The sequence below is a fragment of the Candoia aspera genome, chromosome 1, assembly GCF_035149785.1.
Source record: "Candoia aspera isolate rCanAsp1 chromosome 1, rCanAsp1.hap2, whole genome shotgun sequence".
Classification (NCBI taxonomy): domain Eukaryota; kingdom Metazoa; phylum Chordata; class Lepidosauria; order Squamata; family Boidae; genus Candoia; species Candoia aspera.
Window position 1 is genome coordinate 316527823 of NC_086153.1, and position 14051 is coordinate 316541873.

Consider the following 14051-nt stretch of genomic DNA (forward strand, 5'->3'; position numbering starts at 1 on the left):
TGTTGTTTTTTCCCTGAGTTTTTATCTGACTCTGTTTCCCACTTATTCTAGGTTTGGTTGCTAGGAAGGATGTGCTCTGGGATGCTTAATTGTAATGTGTCATGGATTAATTCGGCAACCAAGGTAAATTGCTGTGCACTCCCAGTCATATGCTCTCAGACAAACCTACTTTCTAGGGTTGTTGTGGGGAAGATTTAAAAGGAAGAAGTGCAATGTATGCCATTTTGAGCTTCTGGAGGAAATGTAGGATATAAAAATAACAAAGCAAGTATTAAAGAGGTGGCAGATAACAGCCTCTCTCCTTCCTCTGGTTTTCCTTTCTCAGATCTGATAACTTTCATATTCTGATAATTGACTGCCAATGCTGAGCCATTAATCTTTTCTTTCCTAACAAAGGATATGATTGGGCCAGCAGGTTCAGCATTCATCTGACACCACATTAAGAGTAGATTAGAATAAAGAGCTTGTTACTACCCATATAAAGGCAGACAGAGGAAATACAAGCAAATGTCACAGTCTTGGTGCCTACTGTTAGGAATACCCTGTCTGATACTTATCCACCTGATCTCACATATGGAAATTATAATAAATTAGTATAATGCTATGGTTGAGAAGCCTCACTCTGGAGATTGCTATCCTGTCTTCAGGATTTATATTGTGAACCATTCCCTATGTATAATCAAAGATTATGCGCAGCAAAACATTGCAGAACTAAGAGAAAATTGTAAACGATTTCCAACAATGGCTGCATTTATATGACATTTCAGTTATGGCATTGTTCTAGCATCTAAACAGCTTGTTGTTAATGGCTTTTTAGAAAAATACCCAGAAATCTGAATTCATATGACAAAGCTATAGCAAGAAATCATATTTCAAATCCATGAAAGTGTAGCTTCTTTACCAACATCTCCTGGGTTTTCATGTGTTACATAAATTTATCCTGGATGATAAAATTTTCATTCTTGTCTCACTGCTTTCAGAGACATTTGAAAATGTATTTCAGGAAAACTCTGAATCAAGATGGCAAAAGTGTCTGCATTGGTATTAGCAGAAACGCAGGTGAGGTGCTCATGAGAAATTTCTCTCTCTCTTTCTAACTCTCTCAATCACCTTCAGGGAGGCACTTTTAGGCACTGAATGATTTATCTGACATTAAAATTAACTTCAGAATGGACACATGTTGTGACCTTGTTGGAGAATCAAGGCAATATTCCAGAGAATGCAACAGCCAGATGGACAGAGTCCTAAGTTTCTGCCTGTGGGAACATGGCACTCCATCTATTCCAGAACTGCTGTGGAGTCATTCCATGACTGTTTCTGCAAATCTTGGCACGGCAGTTGCCACATCTCTACTTTTCAAAATTGGTATGTTGTTCTTGTTGTTGGACTTAGAGCTTTGGGGCATAAAAAGTTCTTCTGATTATCTTTAATGGCAAAGAAGAAAACAACTTTGCTGTCATCACTGAAGACTTGGAGGAAGCCTGACCATAGTCAAAGCTGTTTCATTTATATGACAAGCCCTGCAAACATCTGGTAGAATATCTGATAACATGATTCCAGCTCCAGTGGAATTGAGCTGAAGCATCTGTTTGGGGGAAAAAGAAGTGAAAGGGATGTTTAATATAATTAAGTGTAATACATTTGTTATCCCAAATATGCTGCCCAGAGTCACTGGGAGTCAGGCAGCATATAAATTTAATACATTATTCTTAGTAGTAGTAGTAGTAGTAGTAATCTACTAAAACCCAACAGAAATAAAAATAAATAGCATGAAAGAGGATTGATAGCAAAAGCTTATACATGTCTTTTCAAAAGTACTACTAGTACTATGGTCTTAACCGTATTCCCAGACAGTGCATAATAATTCAGCACAAACAATAGAATCTTAGAACTACAGGATTCTGGTAAATGTTCACTTACAGTCTTGACAATGAAGAATGTCAAGACTCTTCATAGACTCCTAGGGCTAGAAGCAGCCTCAGCACGTAGAACACTCAGTAGTATACAGTATTCTTACTGATAATAGTATTAAAGGTAAAGGTAAAGGTTTCCCTTGACATTAAGTCCAGTCGTGTCTGACTCTAGGGGGCGGTGCTCATCTCCGTTTCAAAGCCAAAGAGCTGGCGTTTGTCCATAGACACTTCCGTGGTCATGTGGCTGGCATGACTACACGGAACGCTGTTACCTGCCCGCCAAAGCGGTACCTATTAATCTACTCACATTTGCATGTTTTCGAACTGCTAGGTTGGCAGGAACTGGGACTAGCAACGGGAGCTCACCCCGTCACGCCAATTCAAACCGCCAATCTTCTGATTGGCAAGCTCAGCAGCTCAGTGGTTTAACCCACAGCACCACCGCGTCCCTATAGTATTAAAGACAGTACTTAAATATCTCTAACAAAGCAACCCCTCTCTTCTGAGGCAGTTCCACTGTTGAAATAAATTATACTATTACTATTATTTATTGTTCAGTTTATAAGCTGCCTCAATCATCGAAATGACTCTAAGTGATATACAACATATTAAAACATTAAAACAAGAAGAAAACAGTAATAACAACAAAATAATCTATCTACAGGTAGTCTTTGACTTACGACCATTTGTTCAGCGGCCGTTCGAAGTTCCATCGGTGCTGACCGAAGGGACTTATGACCGCTCCCCAAGGTTACAGCCATTACAGCACCCCCGTGGTCACATGATCACGATCCGGGTGCTTGGCAACCTGTTCACACTCACGACCAGTTGCCAAGCACCCTGCTATCACGTGATTGCCATTTGTAACCTTCCCTGCCAGCTTTCCTAGGAAGTCAATGGGGAAGCTGGCAGGGAAGGTCGCAAGTTGCTACTGTAAGTCTCCCCCACCTGCACACCCTTTCCAACCTGCACGGCACCCCCGCGCACCCTCCCCGACCTGCATGGCACCTCTCGCGCACCCTTTCCAACCTGCGCCACACCCGACCCATGCCGCATCCCCTTTATGACCTGCACAGCTCCTCCTGTGCACCCCTTCTCACCCTCATGCACCCTCCCTGCACCCCATCACTCCCCCAATTGATCCAATTCTCTACCCTTTTATGATCATTTTGAATCCCCTTTCTGTTTTAATCATGGCTTGCCATTTGATGCCATTTGCTCCAGGGAAAAGGACTTCACAGTACTTGTCACACCCTGATAGTGAAAGCTGAATTGCTGGTAGCCCATTTCATGGCTGCCCAGTTTAAGGCTGCTGCTTTGCAACTGATTCTGGGTGGTGTTTGGATGCACTTTTTTGAGGTAAGGGCTTCATTTAATTTTTGAGAAATGTACTGTACTCTAAAAAGTAAATAGGGTCAGGACAAGTATTGTAAGTGTAAGAAATTAATCACAGTAAATCTGCTCTCTCCCTATATGTTTAATAACTTGCCTGTTCTACCACTTTAAAAAAATAGAGCAATAAATTGGGAGGAGCTCGGAAGAATGCATCCCACACTTCCAAAAGTCACATGTAACCTTGAGATCTCAGTTTCATTCTGCCAGGAATTTGCACAATTTCATTCATTAGCAATTCCAACAGATCAAACGGCTATAAAAAGTGCAGCTAAGTCATTTTTTTTGGAAAATGTGTGGTGTGTTCTCCTCAGCTTTTCCCAATGTAGCTCTAATTTTTTAAAGTGGTAGAAGATATTGGGTTCACACATGAGTTACTGGATTAGAGTGACAAAGATGTGAATGAAAAACATTCTAGATTAGAACATGAAATACAAAAAATATTTTGGAAGATGTTACTGAGGGAATTGTTTAACAAATGACTATGCAATTATTTACTTCTAGAATATAAGATAGCTTCTGAATGCCTTTTAACTAACTTATTATCAAGGTTAACAAGTGACTAGGAAAAAACACCCTGTTTAGACTGCTCTTTTTTATTATCCAAACTTATTGAATAATCAGAAAATAACAGGCAGAACAGCTGACTAACAGTTAAATTGGTCTACACCTTAATTTTAATTAGCAGCAATAATTCTAAAGTATCTAACTCAGGGTTTCTCAACCAGGGTTCCATGAAGCCCTAGGGTTCCGCAAGAGGTCACTAGGGGTTCCCTGGGAGATCACAATTTATTTAAAGAATTATTTCAAATTTGGGCAACTTGACAAGAGGCAAGTTTCATTCTTTATTTTTAGTTTAAGAACACATATATACAGGCCTACGCATGAAACAAATACCATAATTTTGTAACTTCTGGCCTCTGTTTGAGCCTGAATGTGCAGGGGTTCCCTGAGGCCTGAAAAATATTTCAACGGTTCCTTCAGGGTCAAAATGGAGAAAGGCTGATCTAAATGGTATCCTTAGCCATTTGATGGCGGGGCTGGAAATTGTATTATTTCATGATAATTATGCCTGAATTCAAACATTGTGCTAAACTTACGTTGGTTGGTTTTGTTTTGGCTTAGTGAGTTGTAAGAATCCAACCATTTATGGTTTATTCAATAAATTTTAAATAAACATGGTTGATGATGTGTGAACCCAGCCAATCTGCACATCACATTAAGCCATAAAGCATGGTTTACAGAACAGAATGCTAAGCATGCTAAGCCAAAATCAAGCCCATGAAGACGTAGGGAGTTATGTAAGTTCAACCAATATTCTTTTAGGAACTTTGGAAGAGGAGGAGAAACTTCCTCAGAAAATCTCCAAAGAAGTATTTTCAAAGAAAAAAGATATTAAATTACATGTTTCTGCTTAAGCTATGAAGCAGGCAGAGAAACTCAACTGATGCAGTTTTAATTATTGTGATGGGGAAAAGTTCTATTTTATTTATTTGATTCCACCTTTCATCTGAGTACTGTATTTCAAATAATTATACAGCTACAGATAATACGCAGACTCTCTGCCAGAAAAAATAAACAATACTTCCATGTCAACAGCCATTTGGTGTCAATGCTTCAAGCATAACTGTCCCGGAAGTTTGGTTTGTTTTAAATTTTTTACTGATTTCAAAAAACAGTTTCTCAGGTCTGCTTCAGTTAGCTACTGGCAGGCAAATCACTTGTTATGGAGTTACCACTTTAGGAGGTTTGGTTTTCTCAACACTTGGGGGGAAAAAAAGACTAGAATGCTGAGTAGCTTTTAAAGATAATACAGGAAGGGCAGTAGAAAATTCCCAAGAACTACATAAATCAAGAGGACTAATTCAGCAGAACTCAGAGTTATGATTCACCAGCTGATGAAGGAGATGCTTTTGGAATCCTACAAGAGATATACTATTTTGTTTCTGCCAGGAGGAGGTTTCGGATTTTAATTATTGTTTTTGTTATTGGTACAGACTTGTTCTGATTGGCTGTTCTACAGTGGATGCCTAAAGAGAAATCCATCACGATTTGACCAAAGGGGTGTCTCACTAGTGATCAAAAATCTTGACCCAGCCTGGCTTTACAATCTGCTGAAAACAGCTGGATTCCTAGAACAACACCTTTATTATTTTCAAGGGCAACGTATCAGGTAGGCCTGGAAACAGAGAAAATGATGGAGTGTAAGATGAGTTGGGAGAATGAGAACAACCTTGTATTACTTAGCTAGCACTCGCCTTTTAATCAAAGATCTGCTGTTGGCACAGGGACATGTGGCTGAGGTGGAACCTGGGATGGGGGAAGAGGGAGAGAAAACCAGCGATGTCATCCATAACTATGTTATATTGAATAAAGCCATAAATGAGTGGACTGACATATTCTGCTAAGTCATAGACCACTGTTTATAAACTGTAACAGCTGAGTTTTCACAACAGGCTATGCTAAAACCAAGCAAGTCACATAGTTTAATGTGGCTTGAGCACCAGTTCTTGCATTGTTTGAAAAACAAATGGATCCAGCTGAGGCAACTTGGGCTTTTCCTACCTCATTGCACCACACATTTGGTGTGTTGGGAGAAGCCAGCAAAAGGAAGATCAAGTCTGAAAATGGATTGGATCTAGCCAGAGCTGTGAAGAAAAATCATCTAGAAAAAATTCCCTTCCCAGTGGGAGAAGGGGTTGGGTAGTGACTCAGAATGTTGTCAACTGCTGTATTCTAAGCTCCCTTCCTCCAGATTGTGTAGCCCAGAGGGCATAATATGCTGCCTCCCTATGGATCCCAGTATACACATACAGACGAAAACAGAAACAGAAACAATATGAGGAGAGAGAAGACTCTCCCCAAGCAATGCATCCATCCTAATTCAAACTTCATGTACACGTACACACCCAGGAGTGACATATATATACAGTATATACTAGCCTTATTAGACTCTCATAGACAGACACAATACATAACAGAGGCAGCACACCCATGTATACATATGCACACAGACACATATTATTTCATTATACAGAATAAACTACAAATGCCTCCTATGACCCCTGCTGGTAAGAGTATTGGAAAGAATTCCAAAAGCCATGCTCTCCATGATTTCCCTACCATATTCTTGTCTAAGACAATCTGCCTCGACCTGATGTTCCTCACATCAGCTCCCAAAAGTTGTGATCTTAACCCAGAAGTCCCTAAACTTTTTTCGAGCCAGTGGGCACATAGCAATCCTGATACCTTGTTGTTCAACTTATGGACGGAATGGCTGCCTTCAGATGGCGGCTTTGCAAGTTGACCGGTTGCTCTGTACCTGTTCATCAGGGAGCAAACTGGTAAACATGTGCTCTGCTACCTTCTCAAGTTTTCCTATCAACCTGAGGTTTTCTTTATCTTTTCCTAAACAGGTAGACTTGTTAACCAAGCTAGCTATGTACCATTTCTATTTTCTAAGTTGTCTGTAGTCCCTATATGACTTTAAATGGCATTTCTGGAAATAAAAGATAATTCTGGAGGTTTGTGCTTTGCTTTGTAGTATGCCCCCCTTTCGTTTAAAGTATAATATTTTTAAAAAATCAAGCTGAGAGCAGATCAGGGGCCCTGATGGTGCCAAGTGAGTTCATGGTCATATTCTATGCATGGTTGCCACAGTGAGGATCTCGTTTCTAAAATTTCTGGAGGATACTAGGTTGAAAAAGGTTAAAGGAGAGAGAAGACAACACCTCTAATGCATGGAAATGAATTGTGCCCATTTTTCAGTACAGCAAGGCAAGAATTTTGAAAGCAGGAGACTAGTGAAAGCGTTGGCCATCTTTGTCAGTACTATTTACTCTTACTGGCAATGGTTCTCCAAGAGCTTGGGAAGAAATTTTCCCTATCAGTTATTGAAGTCTAGGTGTTGTCATCAGTGTTGATCTGGATGAATAAATTTTATTTATCAAATTTTGTCACCGCCTATCTCCCTCAAAAGAGGGTCACTGGGCAGTTTAACAATAAAGCTAAAAGATTGTTGTTGTTTATTCATTCAGTCACTTCCAACTCTTTGTGACTTCATGGACCAGCACTCGCCAGAGCTTCCTGTTGGTCGTCACCACCCCAGCTCCCCCAAGGACAAGTCCGTCACCTCTAGAATATCATCCATCCATCGTGCCCTTGGTCGGCCCCTCTTCCTTTTGCCTTCCACTCTCCCTAGCATCAGCATCTTCTCCAGGGTGTCCTGTATTTTCATTATGTGGCCAATATACTTCAGTTTTGCCTTTAATATCATTCCCTCAAGTGAGCAGTCTGGCTTTATTTCCTGGAGTACGGACTGGTTTGATCTTCTTGCAGTCCAAGGCACTCTCAGAATTTTCCTCCAACACCACAGTTCCAAAGCATCGATCTTCCTTCTCTCAGCCTTCCCTATGGTCCAGCTCTCAGAGCCATATGTTACTACTGGAATACCATTGCTTTAACTCTGCGGACCTTTGTTGTCAGTGTGATGTCTCTGCTCTTAACTATTTTATTGAGATTTGTCATTGCTCTCCTCCCAAGAATTTAACATCTTCTAATTTCCTGGCTGCAGTCAGCATCTGCAGTAATCTTCGCACCTAGAAATACAAAGTCTGTCACTGCCTCTGTTTTCTCCCTCTATTTGCCAGTTATCAGTCAAGCTGGTTGCCATAATCTTAGTTTTTTTGAGGTTTAGCTGCAAGCCAGCTTTTGCACTTCCTTCTTTCACCTTCATCATAAGGCTGCTCAGTTCCTCCTTACTTTCAGCCATCAAAGCTAAAAGATTAAAATACAATACAAACCAGATATATTACATATCGTATAAATATAAATATAAAATAGTATCCAAGATGGCGATTAAAAGTTCTGATTCAGATTTATAAATACATGGGGACCACTTTAAGGCACTAGCCACCCCCAGGATTGACTACCTCCCTTCCCGCCCCAAGCAAGATGGCAGAGCCAGGTCTTTAAATTTTTCCAGAAGGCCAGGAGAGAGGGGGCTTGCCTCACCTCTGAGGGAAGAGTGTTCCAAAGGGCGGGGGCCATGGCAGAGAAGGCCCCCTTCCTGGACCCCGCCAATCAACATTCCCTCATGGACGGTGTCTGTAACATGCCCTCTCTGCATGACCAGGTGGGACGGGTTGATGTAAGGGGAATGAAATGGTCCCTCAGGTAACCTGGCCCCATGTCATGTAGGGCTTTAAAGGTCATAACCAACACCTTGAATTGGACCCAGAAGCAGACTGGCACCCAATGCAGCTCTCACAGCAAAGGTGTTATGTACGCCATCCTTGGGACACCCAAGACTGCCTGCATAGCCGCATTTTGAACCAGCTGTAGCTTCCGAATACTCTTCAAGGGTAGCCCCATGCATTGCAGTAGTCTATATGGGAGATGACTAGGGCATGAGTGACTGACCGGAGGGCCTCTCGATCCAGGAAAGGGCGTAACTGGCGCACAACACAAAGTTGAGCAAAAGCCCTCCTGGCCACAACTGCCACCTGCTCTTTGAGCAGGAATTGTGAGTCCAGGAGGACCCCCAGATTCCACACTGGGTCTGTCTGGGGCAGTGCAACCCCATCCAGAACTAGAGATGGTAAATTCCCAGATACAGAGGAGCCCCCAATCCACAGCCACTCCATCTTACCAGGGTTCAGCTGAAGCCTGTTGTTCCCCATCCAGACCCCCACAGCCTCCAGGCAGCGAGAGAGGGTGGTCACAGTGTCATTTACATCACCCAGGACAGAGATGTATAGTTGGGTATCATCAGCATATTGATGATACCTCATCCCGTGGTGACGGATGATCTCGCCCAGTGGTTTCATGTAGATGTTAAAAAGGAGTGAGGAGAGTACCGAACCCTGCGGCACCCCACAAAGGAGGAGCTGTGGGCCGGAACTCTTGCTCCCTATCACCACCGATTGGGACTGGCCCTGGAGGAAGCAGGTGAACCAGTGCAAAACCATGCCGCCCACCCCCCACTCCCTGAGCCAACCCAAAAGGATACCATGGTCGATGATATCGAAAGCTGCTGAGAAGTCAAGAAGAGCAAGGATAGATGCACTGCCCCCATCCCGCTCCTGCCACAGATCATCCATAAGTGCAACCAATGCTGTTTCCATCCCATATCTGGGCCTGAAATCTGACTGGAAGGGGTCTAGATAATCTGTTTCATCCAGAATCCTCTGGAGTTGAAACGGGACCACTTGCTCAACCACCTTCTTTAAAAAGGGAAGGTGGGAGACCAAATGGAAATTGTCCAGCACGTTAGGGTCCAGCAATGGTTTCTTGAGGACGGCCACCAGTGCCTATTAAAAGCAGCCGGAAACACCCCCTCTCCCAAGGATGAATTCGCCATTGCCTGGACCCAACCACACGTCACCTCCTGAGCTGCCTTCACCAGCCAGGAGGGGCATGGATCTAATTGACAGGTGGTGGCATTTACAGTCTAGAGGACCCTGTCCACTTCCTTGGGACCAACAGGATCGAACTGTTCCCAGATAATCAGGTAAGTACATTCCCCAGGAATCTCCACAGACCATGTCTCATGCTTGGGGTCCAACTTGGGATGGATCTAAGCAATTTTATCCTGCAGATGCCCAGAAACCTCCTCTGCATGGCCCTGAAGGTGGGTCACTGGGGCCACCTTTCCCAAAAGGGTTTGAGTGACCTTAAACAGGGCTGCTGGGTGGCATTCTGTGGATACAATAAGAGTGGAGAAATATTGACGTTTCGCCGCTCTTACAGCCACAAGGTAGGCCTTAATAGCAGCTCTAGCTTGTGTTCGGTCAGGTTCGGTCCTTGTTTTCCTCCAGCGGTGCTCTAGACATCTCTTAATCCTCTTCAGAACCCTCAGCTCCTTCATAAACCACGGTGAGTATCGGGTTCGATGGGGCAAGAAAGTTTGCATGGGTGCAATCCTGTCCAAGGCCCCAGTTGCCTCCCTGTTCCAGGTGGCAGCCAGGTACTCCACTGGACCATGCAGCAGCTCCTTGGGTATAGCCCTCAGCTCCCTTTGGAACCCCATTGGGTCCATCATTCATCAGGGGTGGACCAATTGAATGGGTCCTGCCTCCCTGCAGAGGGGGCAGTATAGGAGAAACTCAAGGCCACCAGGGTGTGATCTGACCATGACAGAGGGGACAGATGTAACTCTTGCTTCAGATCACATTGCCACTGCTCTGACAAGAAAACCAAGTCCAGAGTGTGGCTACTGTCCCAAGTTGGGTGCCGAATAATCTGGGACAGGCCCATGGCCACCATGGTAGCTATGAACTCCTGAGCCACCTCTGAGGCATGCCCTAGGGATGGCAGATTGAAGTCCCCCAGAACCATAAGTCTGGGGAACTCCACCACCAACCCCGAGACGGCCTCCAGTAGCTCAGGCAGGATGATTGCTACACAACAGGGAGGCTGGTACAGCAGCAACACTCCCAACTGTTCTCAGGAGCCCAACTTGAGAAACAGGGTCTCACAACCAGCCACTTGTGGAGCAGTGCCCCTGAAGGCCACTAGAGATTCCCAGATGACAACAGCCAAACCCTCCTCCCCTGGCCTGGGGTCTCGGCTGGTGCCATACCGTAAATTATTTCGCTAAGCAATGTGTTACCAAGAATTAATTAATTTTTTTTTTAAATTACCCCAATTGTTAGGATTCTCAGCAGTGGACAGCAAACCAAACACAGAAGAATAACTTAATATAACATCATCATTAAAACAAACATAAAATAAGCTGTGGTTGCCCAACAACCATACTACAGGCCAAAGCCACATTGGAATAATACATTTGGAACAAAGTGACAGCTTTTTCTTTTAGTATTACAGGCTGAGAATTCTGGAATTCTAGTCCAAACATCTGGAGGAGCTGACCTTTTTCAAAAAAATAAACAATCTGTACCCCTTGCCTTTAACAGCAGCCTGTCATGCAGATGGTAAACAGGCTGTATGCACATAAAGGAACACAATAATGGGCAGCCTCTGGTGGTCCTGATGATGCTGAACTGCAGTTCCCCAGAGCCCCAGCCAGCATGCCCAGGGTGGGAGATGCTGAAAGTTGATAGATGAAAACATCTGGAAGGTCATCCGTTTCCCACCCATCTGGCTGAAAATGTTATGGGAGCTGAAGCCCGGCCTGTCTGCAGCATACTAGGTTGGGAGACGCTCTTCTGATGAGAAGCAGCTTTATTTGGCTTATCACATGCAGTGATTGTACCTGGCCTGGATGGGATTTTTATAGACACAAACAGCGTTTTGTTCTGTTACATGCAGGGTCACCATGAGTTGTAAACAACTCGAAGGCAACTAACAACAGTAACAAAATTTCAATAACAACAAAATACAAAGAATAATGATTTATAAAATGTATTTTAAAAGACCTAGGGTCACATATACTAGGAAATTATTGGATATTTTTGTTGAGTAAGTTTCATTAAGTCTCTAAAACAGTATTATAGTTTGTATGTGCCTTTTCAGAAATGTAACCCTTTACAAGCACATCTCTTTCATGTTGGGTGGCACACCCAGAATTATGGCAACAACTTATTTGAATTATTATACAGATTGTTCAATTTGCAGTTGCCCCCAGTATTAGTATAACCCAACGTAAGTCAAATATCATAAGCTTAGATAAAAGTTGGACATTAATAACTGCTGAAAATTACATAAATGAAAAACTGGAAAAAATGCTTGGCCCTCTACAACTCATGAAAGGTTGTTGAAATGCCAGGCTCTACAACTCATGAAAGGTTGTTGAAATGCCAGGCTGAAATGGATGTAGTACAGGTAGTCCTCATTTAGCAACCACATTTGGGACTGGCAACTTGGTTGTCAAGCGAAGCAGCTTCTAAGTGCAACTGCAACTGTGCTTATGATCTTACTTCAGCTTTCTTTTGCTTTACAGACCTGCGAAGGTCATAAATGCAAGGACTGGTCACAAAGTTACTTTTTAATCACTGTTGTAACTGCAAATGGTCGCTAAATAAGGCAGTCGCTAAACAAGGACTACTTTAAAATACATTACCTGAAAACATTCAATGAAAAATGCAAAATCTTTATTCACTATATATTGAACTATATATAGTATTCTTGTAGCAACATTCTGACTGCACTCATTCATGGCTGACTAGCATCCGGTCATGTATGCACTCAGCTAAGTTGTTTATGTTGTTCTTTTAAGCTGATCGGAGAGATATCATAGGTAGGTTCTCATAATTTTCCTGTAGGCAGTATTTTCCCATAGGAGAGAAACGGGGGTAAAGTTGAGCTGGCAAGTAGGAGGAGATTGATGAAGATTTAACAAAGTCTTCTGGGAACAGGAAAAAGAGATGGAGGAGCCATAATGGCTGGCAAGCCAAAATGGATTCTATACATTGTTGGCTACTGAAGCTCATGGTATAATATGGAGAACAGCCCTGAAAAAGAGGAGAGGTCATAATGGGACAAATCTACCCAGTGTAGATAGCCTCTGTCAGAGACTATAGATGGGCATAGAAGAGAGGAAGACGGAACAAATTCTACCAGCCAATGAGAGAGCCAAAGCTAGCTTGAGAGAGAATGCCAGCTAGAATGATTATTTCTAGGAAATAGGAAGGGAATTTAGGCACAGAAATAGCAATATATATGGTTGATTGTTTGTGTTTGTTTTTCTGTTGTATGCTGCCCAGAGTCACATTGTTTGAGATGGGTGGCCTTACAAACATAGTAAATAAATACATACTGTACATTTAATCAACAATGTAGGTTGCATACACACACCCACACAGTAGGAAAGTAGCTTTAAAATGCCTAGCCAGACTCAAGCCTCTACTTCAGTTTGGAGGGAGTTTGAAGGAAAGTAATTTGGCTTATCTTGCTGTAAATAAATCTTGTCTTGATGCTTGTATGGCAGGAACTGAAGTTAAAAGAAAACTTGTTGTGCTAATAAAAAGGAAAAAAAAGAGGTGTCTTAGATGATGTGTCCTAGATCAAACCTATGAACTACAATTATTATTTGTGACATTGCTGTTCACTGGAATAATGAACACTCCATTTAGGAAGACATTTTATTATGTTTTATGATAACTGTATTAGCTATGTTTTATGTCTTCTTCTTGTTATTGTTCTTTTTATTACAAATGAAAATCTTAATTATGGGATCATGACTTTTTTATGGCTCTAACAACAGAATGTTAACTTCTTATACAGCGAGCAAAATTATGTATGTAAATATTTATTTACATATTTCAAGAACTTCTGTGCTGCTTTTCAAAACATTGATCTTCCTGAAGGCAACATATATGCTGTAAAGCCTTTGTAAAATTAACAACAATATCTAAACTATTACAGTTAGAAGAACAATTTCACTTTGGACCTAAAATCCTGAAACAAATGTTTAAAGCCCTTTTAGATAAAAAGCAGTTTTAAAATGCAGCAGCCCTTTTTAACTAAAGGCAGATTGAAATAAAAACGTATTTTTTACAAAAGCAAAGCAACTATGCTTTATTTTTGCCTAACCTCCCCCATTCCAAATGTACTTCTTAGAGATGAATGCAAAGCCTCTAAGGCTTATATTTGCAGTAGGTTAATTTGTCAGTGAAGACAATATTTCAAATGATGTGCTCCTGAATAATTAAGTTTTTACAAAAAAATATTAGTAAAAACTCTTCATTTAAATTGGAATATTATCCTTACTACTAAAGCTCACTGATGTACTTCCTCTAGTCTTCCATCTTTTACTGGCCAACATAATAAGTGTGTTTGCATGAT

The 14051-nt window shown here is 41.9% G+C and overlaps 1 long non-coding RNA gene across 1 annotated transcript; it reads right to left on the bottom strand.

The window, feature by feature from the left end:
• Positions 1-1124: 1124 nt before the first annotated feature.
• On the bottom strand, positions 1125-2017 carry LOC134490667 (uncharacterized). The gene is made up of 2 exons (XR_010067237.1): positions 1921-2017; positions 1125-1585 (listed from the first exon to the last, which is right to left on the bottom strand). It is a non-coding gene; the product is annotated as an uncharacterized LOC134490667 (long non-coding RNA).
• Positions 2018-14051: the final 12034 nt, after the last annotated feature.